The following is an 11,594-nucleotide window of genomic DNA, read 5'->3' on the forward strand; positions in this document are numbered from 1 at the left end:
TAAAAACATCCATCTGCTTCCAGTCCGCATAAGTCCGGTCCGCCTGAGCTCGGGCTTGTCCAGAGTGGTCCAGTTTGGTTTGGTTCAAGGCTAAACCGAGACAGTCTGAAACAGTGTGTCCCAGTCTCGTCTACAACCGTCTTACACCAAATCCCTCAGAGGCAGCCCAGTCTGGCTCTGCAAACTGTGCAAGCACCAGACCCAGTAAACACAGAGAAACACAATACAACCACACACACACACAAACACACACACACGCGGTCCTTATATGGCAGAGCGATGTGTTTGGTGTCCTCCACATCAATTATTGAGCAGAAAAATCCGCTACAGAACAAGCCAGCGATGAGAACTGGCCTCAGCTACGCGCGCGCACACACACACACACACACACACACACACACACACACACACACACACACACACACACACACACACACACACACACACACACACACACACACACACACACACACACACACACACACACACGCGCAAACACACACTCAGTGTATCTAAAACCCTTTTTCCACCAAATTAGCAAGTTCATACAGGTTTTTTAAACAGGAAAACCTGCTAAAAATAGGCGATAGACTCTTTTTTCTCATAGTGAGTATGTTGCACTGGCCTTTCGTTTTTTTTTTTCTTGGTGTGTTCGGTTTCGACGTCATGGTCGGCACCGGAAGAAGGGTTCGTAAACAGTGAAAATGTCATGGTGCTTCCTTTTTTTTTTGGGATCAAATTTGTATTGATTTTCAAGATATGCATTAAAAATCAACCATCAACCATAAATGGTGCTTCTTTTTGTTATTATTTCTAAAAATATATTATTTTAAAAATATATGTTACTCTTTCAGTTTCAAACTCTTAAACCACAGTAGAGGATTGTTGTAACAGTGGAAGGACCAACAAAGACGGTTTGGATGAGTTTTCTTTTGTCGAGTTTGAAAGTGTGTTTCAACGATCAGCGTGGTAAAATTACTGTTGTCTGATTGGAGTCTGGTGGCTTTGAGGAGAGCATATTAATTGTATGTTTCGTATGATAAAACGTCACACATTTGCCTCAGAGGGCTTCTATCACCGCCAATCGGAGCTGAAGCTGATAAATACTTGTGACTACTGCAGAGTCATTTGTACTTATTTATATTTATATTTGCAGCATGTGCAGCACAATCTGCAAATTTTGATAAATGTATATACTTTTATCCTCCAGGAGTGATTAAACAGGATTCAAATAGACTATACACATAGTTTAACATCATTAAATTAAAGTCAAAATCGACAGTACTTAAATGTCAGTATGGTAGACAATAGACCGCAAATACACCACTGGTTCATAACCTTTTTGACTTGTGATCCTTTATCGCTAAGCAATGCCGAATGAGCGATTATCCCCTTTGAGTTTAAATAATTTACATGAATTTAGAAGCCTAAAGAGGTAAACTCTCCACCATTTCACCAGAAAAAAAGCACAGATGGAAGGAAATCCTGACAAAAAACTAAAACAAATTCCGTTTAGAGGTTGTGTGTTTTTTCAATTCTTTCCTATCTTGTTAATTGTGACCCCTCCGATTGTTCTTGAGACCTCTCGGGGGACACCGACCCTCAGGGGTTGAGGGCCCCTGCAGTGCACAGTCTACCTTTGCCCTCATAAGGGTGCAATGCAACACAAGACAAAGTGAAACCAGTTCCCCACATATCAGAAATCCCGTGCATTACGACCTTTCCAATGGAGCTCTATAGTAACCATGTGCACGCATGACCTGCTGTGCGCGACATGGACCGGCGCGTGCATTTTGTCGCCCCATAAGCACACGACTCGCTTCCACGCAAAGCCCAAATTATGGTGTTACCCACACCATTATTCAGCCGGAGACCCAAACAACAATCTCACCAAATGCTACTCTGTACCATTGACACAGATATCAGCCACTTGAATGGCTGCCAAGCTGACACAGCACTGTGAAACAAAGTATATAATCATTAGGCCATAATCATACGGCAGCTGCAAGCCAAATATCCCAATATCAGGGCTGGCCTGTTAACACTTCCTCACTCAGTGAAGATTTGCCATGGCTGGACAGCCCCTAATGCAATATACTGTACTGTGGGAATTACTGTACAGGCTAGTGGGAGGCCTGGACATTGAATTTGTGCTCACTTTTACATGCAAGTATACATATTCAAGCAAGCAATACACTTTCAATATCTCAGTAAACAATTCAGGTAATATCTTAGTAAGAATGAGTAACAACCCGACAGACATAATGCTACGTTGTTAAAAAAGTACATATAATTTAGCTGAAAACATCACTGCCTCCAAGTGCGGGTTCACACCATAAGGTCCGGCTCCTGAATCGAACCAATGCGAGGAGCGATTGTCCAACTGGTCCGGTTTGCATTCACAAGGGCTAAAACTCAGACAGTCCAGACGGTGGAAATGTCGTTTGATTATTGGTGATAAAGTTGGGTCTTTGTACGACTCGACTGTTGCCTCCACGAGTATGATGTGCTTTGTTTGCTGTAAAAAGAGTGTACGGATGAAGCAAAGTTGTTTAAATTTGACTCATTTAGTGTCTGGCTAGTTAGCTAGTTAGCTTGCTTGCTAATTCCACCATGCTTTCACGATGTGCTGCCCTACGCTGTGACAAGACTGTGTGAAAGAAGCAAAGTTGTTACATTTGACTCATTTAGTGGCTGGCTAGTTTGCTAGCAACTTGCTGATTCCACCATGTTTTTACATTATACTGGTTGCAGAAAGTTACCCGAACAGCGGGCTGGTGGCCAGCGGCAGCAGCAGCTGGGTCTGTCACTCCCCACCGCTCGGAGAATACCGGAGCTGCCGACCGCTCTCCGACCGGCGAATTAGTCGAACCTATAGTGGCTTGGAGTGAGGGGGCGGGTGTGCTAGCTTATTATTGTCTCATTTGTGGTCTGATGAACTGTAAATTCATCAAATTCAGTGGTAGCAAATTTGAGAATAGACAACTAGTACAGCAGTCAACCCAAATTAAAAAAGGCTCCAGGGTTCGGTTCAACCAGACTAGTTCAAGGCTGGTGTAAGCGCTCCCTCAAGTATAACCTCATTGAACTGCTACTATGACTTTCAGTCTTAATGAGTCATGTAGGCAACTCATTTCAGTCCACTTCCCGGATCAGCAGCAATATTGCAATGCATTCAAACTGCTAAAATATAGGCTGATCCTGTAGGCTGCAGTACGTTGACCTGTGGAACTACACCGCTTCATTCTTGTTCTTTGAAATCAGATAAATTGATCAGATTTATGGGTCAAATTTGACAATGTGAAGCCATCAATACTTTTAATAAGCTTTTTGTATACTGCTTTTAATGACCAGTACTTGTATATATTTGTTCACATCCTTTGGGTTAGCGTGTGTGGCATTAAATAGATCCAAAAAAGACAAATCCTCGTACTTAAAATGAAACTGAAACTGGTATTCACGCAGCATTAATGTATAATGTTGAACTGCGTTTGTTCGGCGAGTCATTACAGACAGACATGACGTTTGAACAGCATGTCACATTGACGGAGGGGAAGAATAGTGTGTGTGTGTGTGTGTGTGTGGGGGGGGGGGGGGGGGGGGGGGGGGTTATTCCTACAGAGGACATGATGTAACTTGGACTACCATAATACAGGTATTGGAGATGTGAGTCACTGTGCTGAGGGAGGTAACATGATAACATCCACACAACTCAACATTGCCGCCGTGTGTGGCTTAATTTATGTATGACGTGCTGGGAGGGTGTGCTCTTCTCAACAAGCACCACTAAAAGACTGTGTTCAAATCTGAATATTTAAATACCCACAAACTAGATGTTTAGCGTGTAGTTCTATGTGTTCAATAGTAAGCTTCATAGATCATAAAAAAAAAAAAAACTTGAAAAAATTTCATTTAAGGGCCACTATCTCTTCCAAAGCTTTCAACCACCTGGTCTCATGGGCACACAATATCTATCTATATCTCTATCTATATCTCTATCTATCTATCTATCTATCTATCTATCTATCTATCTGTTAAGAGGGCTTCTGTGCAAACGCTGCTCTTCCACATGTGTGTGTGTGTGTTCTGCATGTACTACGTGCTTCAGATCTATACTTAGTCTTGTCTCCTCAGGATGTCTCAGTTCTGCTGCACTTCCACAGTCATTAGGTACTACTACATGATACTGTAAGTACCATGTAAAACAACATGTATACTGTAATGAATCATGATTATATTGTGAGGCCTATAGGAGCTAAAAGGTTCCCTCCAATGACATCATTTTACATTTTAAAGCACCTACAACACTGTTGCTTGTTGGGAAAATATATGCAAATAATAATTTTGATAATTCAAACAGAAAATCTAAAGAAAATGAAAAAGATAGCAATTAAACTGACCAGCTTGGGCTGTAATCAACGGTGTTACAGGTGTTTTATAATTAAAATCAAGGTCCTCTTCCTAGCTTTCTTCAGCGCTTTAAACCTTATCACTGTAACTTTTAAACCAACACAGACATAACATCCGAATAAACTCCATCTAATGATGAAGACCATGTGACATGATTGAAAGCTAAAGAAAAAGCAAATATGTGGACCTTCAGTTCGACTTTTTTGTTCCGAGGTCAAAAATCAACTTCCATGCCTAATTTCAAGTATTCTAACTACTGTCTGTATTTATAGTAAAAAATAATCAAATATCAAATATCTAAACATTATGTGAAAATGTCTTGTAGTCCCTTTCCGCTCTCATGATGCCTCACTGTTGATCTTTTAAGCAAACACACACACACATCATCACTAGAGAGAAAGAGAAGGAAAGAAGAAAAGGTGCCGCGTTGTGGGTAATGAAAAGGAGGTCAGTGCCTGAAGGGATGGGCTGATGGTGAACACTTTGCTGAAAGTAAAGGCACTGAGAATACAGAGCCGCCACACACACGCACACACACATTCCCACACACACAATCCCATACACACATTCCCACACACACAATCCCACACACACATTCCCACACACACATGTTTGCACCTCCGTCCCCCATTAAATAAGCACTGCTGACTGAGGTGAAAATGCTGCTGTGAATCCTTCCGAAATATGAATTGCACACTTCGTTGTCATGACAACCTCTCACACCCATTGCTGACTTATGACTTCATTAGTCAAAAAAAATGGCAAACACGCACTACACATGGGAGCGAACACACTGCATTTTGATGAAAGAGTTGACACAACTTGTATTTGGTCAATTTTGTCTGTTATGTTCCCGCTGATGTTTTTGGATGGGATGAAGACGTGCACAAGCTTTAGTTTTTCCAAAGAAAATAAAACTGAAAACTGAATGTTTCCTCATGAACGGGGAATGTATAATCCTAGCTTCACAACCGTAACTATAGGAACTAGGCCTGTCAAGCTTTAGATCGCTTGTCCACGCATTGAAGGGACGTGCATGGGAATGTAGAGGCTTTTGTCTTTTTTGGGGCTTTCCAAAACCAAAAACACAAGCGCAAAAATGTAAACTGTTAGTTTTAGCCCCAGTCTTTTGGCACAATATCATGAATGTAGCCAGCAAGAAAAATGAACCCTTTCACAAGATTTTGGTTCTAAGGCAAGTAAGCTGGAAACATCTTGGTTTAATCAGCTACCTCCAGCATCTAAAATCGACTGTCTATCGGTCTGACTGCAAATTTAGCATCTGGGGCCAACGGTTAATATTTCTGGGGTTTCAGCGAATATCCGGCCCAAGACTTCCTCTTATGTTCATATATTTGCAGATACCCGTTCATAGAGATTGATGTGCTGTAAGAGAACCGTAAGCTCGACAGGCGTAGTAACAGTAAGGTTAGCGAATGGTCAATTCCACAACAACACTGCAATAGCAAGCTTTCCAAGAGCATCTTCAACGACCCCTTTCCATTCATAATACTCAGGCATAAACCTCCGGTTCTGACGAGTGAAACCAATGTGGAGTCTTTAAACATGCATTCTGTCTACTGACCAACGGGGGGAGACTCCTCCTTTTCGTTGCAAAAAGAAGTCTAATTGTATAGAAGTCTATGAGAAAATGACTCTACTTCTTTCTTGATTTATTACCTCATGAGTTTATGCTCTCAGTATCTAGTTTCAAGTCTTCTTCAATACAGCACGATGTTCATTTAGTAAATTATGGTCCATTTAGAGTCAAACAGACCACAAAGCAGGCCATGCTTTAGGGCGGGCTTACTGTGATTAACAGGTTGCTGCCTCTACCAGAGTCGTACGGTGTCGCTACATCACTCCTCCACATTCCAAATATGGTAACGGTTCCGTTCATTAGCTCATTAAAAAACAACATGGCGATGGCCGTAATCCAAGATGGCGAAATCGACAAACTTGAGGCTTCTAATTAGCAGTCCACAAACCAATGGGTGATGTCACTATGATTACGTCCACTTCTTATGTACAGCCTATGGTAATAATACAATTAGAAATTATGGGCAACACACATTTTTCCAAGTCAAGAGCAATATGTCTGGGGACTGGAACTGATAGTAGTCAATATTTTTTAAATGCAGAGTGATAGCTGATGGGAGCCACAGCGAGGGTCCGGCATGACATTCAACAAATGGCAGTTAAAGCCCACAACATTGCAGGAACATGATCTTCACCTCCGCCTGCTGTCTGATGGACTGGGAAGCCCTCCCCTTATACACGACAAATTTAAAAGGATTATTCTGAACTTAGACTGTTCAGGCCGGAGTGAAGCATTCTTCTTTACCCAGAGGGTCCACATTAACAAGCTTAATACAGCATTTACACACAGAGAACCTGAGTGGAGGGTCAGGGGCTCGAGTTCACCAGATAACCCTGCTTATACCTGTTCACTGCTGGGGCTAGTGCAGGGGAGAGGGATTATTGTGTGGTGATGATGATGATGATGCTATCACCACCACCGCTCTCCCACTATCTATTTATAGTTCACAGAGCTGACTCTCTCTCTGTCTCTCTTTCAGTCTCTCTGTCAGATTCTCCATACTGGATGCAAAATGCATTTCTAGGAGAAGGTGAGAAAAAACAGAAGCGCTAACCAGCAGTTAGTGGTTTCAAACCCCGATCTGTTCTTCTTATGTTAGTTAACTTAACCATTATTACCACAGGAGATGATTTAATGATTTGTTCAGAATGCAGCGGGTATTGTTTGGAGGCCATTCAGAGCCAGTTAAAAGTGGGGGAGAACGATTGAGTTCAGCGACCTGTTCCAGGACATTTTGAGCAGACAACATGGCTGACATGTTTGCGGCTTCAAGCGACTTCTTCCCACCGGCTTTAGGCCGCCTCCTGCCACCACATGGGTGCACCCTGTGAGACGGTCGGGCGCTTATTAAGACCTTTTTGTTCAGATTTCAACCTGCAGTCACAGCTCATTTGTAGGGGGCGGTTTATTCGAGCTCCAGAGCATCGAGTTCAGTTCATTTGGTTGGGGGAGAACAAACTCGCCCGTGCTTCTCTTGAAGCACCGACTGAGATTTGATAAAAGCCGCAAGACTTCTATCTAGAAATCGTAACATCAGAGTACCCTCAACAGACAGCAGGTGAACTGGTTTCTACTGGGAGTTTATAAAATGATGTGGACATGGCATCAAGTTTACTCTGTTCATACCTGACCTTAGCTCGGGGTCCTGAATGTATCACCCTTCTGTGTCCAGACATGAGACTGTGAACGCTGGACGGCGGATGACTCTGTCTGCCAGCTTCGAAGTCCCAGGCTGGGAACTCAGATGAACCACGGCACCTTAATCTGGATTAGCTGCTAAATTAGAAGCCCGGTTGCTTTTGTGTAATCCCGGCGACAAAATTGCGGTACTCCCGTGGCCATTTGATGGCAGCCGATTCATCCACGCCAGTCCAACACAGGCCAGACAGGCTGACTGACAGACACAGTACCCATACAGAGAGTATACATGTTATATGGATGCTGTAGAAATATCTGTAAAAAGGTACAGACAGTCCTGTAGTACTACAATAAGAGTAGAAAAAGTGACCATATAGTACTCTTTAAAGTCATCATGAATGCAGAAGTAAGTATTCAGAGGTACTTGAGTAATAGTACCAATAACACAATATAAAAATCCTCCACTACAAGTAAAAACATTGACATAATTTAGCTGGAAAATGGCTCCAGTTACTGATAGGTTATTATATATGAGGTTATGAATATTGCTAATAATGATGCACTGAGGCGCGTGCAGCATTTTACTGTAGCAGCTGGTCTCGAGGTGGAGCTGGATTTCCTCCCTTGGAGGCCGTAGGCAAGAAGCAAATACAACGTTCTGCTCCACAAACATTGAATTAAATTTTTGCGACTTTTCTTTAATCTCTGCTTTTATTGTGGATGGTTATTTTAAAAGTGGCATAAAAAGGGAAATACTTACATAAAAGTACCGTGAAAATATTGTACTGCAGTAGGCGACAGTACTGTGCTAAGTGTGTAAAATGTACACCGAGTGAATCTCCATGGCAACATTATAGCCTTGATGGGATGATATCAGCAACAACAAACAAATGTGATAAAATAGAAATATAGATATATGGGCCTTGTCCTCAAGAATGACTACACTATTAAACCACAGTAGAAACTTTTTGGGTGCACGTGCAAAAGGGAGTGTCTAAGCGGCACATGAGAAAACTAACGAAAAAAATAATAGCCTAATAATAATCATAACAATTTGAAATAAATTCATCCTACAATCCTTTTTTTCCTTTCAGTTTCAACTTGACACACACACACACACACACACACACACACACACACACAACCACAGCCTTCTTACACTCACTGTGGATCAGGCCCAAGTAGGGAATGCTGTACTACACTGGAGCAGCGCAGCAGCAGACCAGTCAGTGGTCGTGGTTGTGTGTGCGTGCGAGTGTGTGTGCGCGCGTGCGTGCGTGCGTGTGTGCGTGTGGGAGCTTAATGACAACTTGGTTATATAACGCAGGCAGCAGCACAACAAACGGCAAATGCTCGCTGCTTGCCTCTGAGCGACGAGTACACATTGGTGTTCATCCAAACCCTGACAGGTTATATTTTCACATACATCTGGCAAGTTATAGATCTTATGGGCAAATATGTTAATCTTTACAACCTTGCGAAATTTGGCGTGCAAATCATGTACCGAACATAAGACATTTTCATGTAGTTTAAACTTTTAGAATGGATTCACCCGGCTCGTTACGAGCAGTCCCACTGTATCAATAGAGGAGGAATGTCGGTGAAAGGGGCACAATTTCCAAAATTTCATGATAATAAGTAATATTCGGTGAGTCACGTGTATGCCGATTTAAAGAGCAGCTTCGGTTGAATATGTGGACTATATCTGACGCATTGTTCTGTCGCGTACTTGCTTTAAGCAATAAGAAACATACATTTTTCCAGCGCAGTTTGGCGGTACCCTGTGCAAGCGCGATACACTGACGCGTAACGGGAATTACACGTTTTTATACGAGGAACTACTTTCTTAAAATGTTTCAGGCGCTTAAATATTAAGGAGGCATGTACAAGTCCACGCACAGAGAGAGAGGTACAGGGTAACGTAACTTGCAGTCACAAACCAGAGCCGCAGACACCAACACCAGAGTTCAAGATGCAGTTTGGAGACACTCACCCTCTATGGCAGATACGTCCAGCACGGTGCTAAAGTAGAAAAATAGATTTGAAAGAAATTGCCGGGCGAGATGTTTTGTGACGGCAGAAAGCTCACTCACAGGTCGAGGTGTCTGTTTTCTATTTTTTTTACCTATAAAAACAACTGATGGACCACGCAGAGGCTCCGTCCAACGCCTCCAATGTCACAGATCGCGGCCAATGCGAAGTCATGTCAGAACAGCCCCGTCTGGTGCTGCGTTTACGTACCGTGAGGCAGATAGCAAATGCAAACACGCTCCTCCGTCCGTAGGCGGTCACTGCCTCACAAACGTTCGGCTCACTGTAGAGCAATTATAATACAATTATAATACAATTATAAACGACAGTTTACCTCAGCTTCCGAGTAGTTTAGATAATTTCAATAAGCTAAATTTTAGACTAGCTTAATATGCAGGGTTCAAGCAGAGGGGGGTTAATTTAACTTTTACAACCGGCATTTTGACAATTCTAAACAAAGCACATTAAACTAACTATACGTATAGCATCATATGTAGACATAGATATATAGGTTACCCCTGGTGTGTAGATTGTTTATTTTTCCTTCCTCGTGGGGATGTATATTTGACACGCATATGAAATATCCGTTTATTCACGCAGTACTCGAACGCAGCAGCAGGAGGTGTGTGACAGACATGTCGTATGGTGACTCAGAGGTGAGTCAGAGCGTCGTGTCCCCGCCCACACCGCGGTGGCGGCCAATGGCGCGCGTGCGGAAAGCGGGTACAGCGGCGAACAGTCACGCAGCTCTCCACAGCTGTGCGCGGTTTAAAGGGACGCCAACTCCCGGTCCATGTACGGAAATCATCCCCCATTAACCATTTAAAGGCAGGTGGGCGTGCGTGTTACTGTATATACATCCGTGACAGAGATATGAACACATGTCCAAATATTAATTTCTATACATTTTTGTATAGTGTATAAATTCACAGTTCAATACCACAAACGCATCATTACTATAAGGCCACGTGCTATGGTGATAACGCATTAGGTAATATAATGTTGTGATATAAGGTCATCATAAATTCACTGTACACAAGCTTGTATGCTTATGATTTTTTTCCTCAGCTCCTTACTCAACAGCAGACACACAAGCCCACACACACACATGCACACAGGCTACAGGACATCATTTGCTTTGGATAGTAGATTAAGAGTTTGGGTAACCCTTGGTTTGCATTGACCTCTACTGACAGTAACAGGGAACTGCAACACAAACTCCTGCAAATTGGCTCTGAGGATTAGAAACACATTTTATGTCACTTAATCCAATGGTTTGCAAACAAAAAACACAACTTCATATGAATACTTTTGGATTACTTCAATATCAAACATTACAAATATTGCATTCGACGCAGCCAGAATAAGCTAATATTCTTCTTTTTTCTCTCCTTAAACATCTAAAAACATAAAATGTATTTTGTGTATTGGTTAAATCCGGACGGACGGTGGGAGGAGGAGAGGAAGGAGGACGGAGGAGTAGAGGACGGAGGAGTAGAGGACGGGAGGATCGGCCTCCCCCAGATCCATGTAGGCCTACAGAGCTACAGGTTCAGTCCACTACAAGGAGGTCTGTGCAACATTTCATCATCTTGGCCTGAAGAGTTCAGTGTGTTCATCACAGTAAACATCTCTGCTGCAAGGCTGTTGAGTGGACCTGCTTTGATTCGTTTTGCTGGTAATGAACACAAACATGTGGAGGATGATTGAAACTATGGTAACAAGGTTATTAGTTTGAGCATGAATTGATTCTTGGTGATACAATCCGACTGTATCACCAACATTCTCAGTCTGTTGGAGCGTGTTCTTTGAGGGACCGGGCTGTGTTGTCCCTGAAGAGGCAGGAAGTCCATTCTTTATCAGTCGGCTTACAAACATGTTAGTTGAAATTTTTAGATTATATTCAGACAAGATA

The 11,594-nt window shown here is 42.5% G+C and overlaps 1 protein-coding gene across 3 annotated transcripts in view; it reads right to left on the bottom strand.

Annotated features, from left to right (window-relative positions):
- The window catches only part of LOC142933260 (SERTA domain-containing protein 2-like), a 38,746-nt gene extending 28,878 nt beyond the window's left edge, over positions 1-9,868 (bottom strand). The window contains exons 1-2 of one of the 3 annotated variants that reach the window (XM_076077412.1): positions 9,774-9,868; positions 9,642-9,670 (exon numbers count right to left, since the gene is read on the bottom strand). The gene's annotated coding sequence lies outside the window, so the exon portion shown is untranslated. The other 2 variants (XM_076077415.1, XM_076077416.1) reach the window with 2 other exon arrangements.
- Between the last annotated feature and the right edge of the window lie 1,726 nt (positions 9,869-11,594).

The sequence above is a fragment of the Anarhichas minor genome, unplaced genomic scaffold (genome assembly GCF_050575085.1).
Source record: "Anarhichas minor isolate MPS153535 unplaced genomic scaffold, ASM5057508v1 ptg000058l, whole genome shotgun sequence".
In the NCBI taxonomy this organism is placed as follows: domain Eukaryota; kingdom Metazoa; phylum Chordata; class Actinopteri; order Perciformes; family Anarhichadidae; genus Anarhichas; species Anarhichas minor.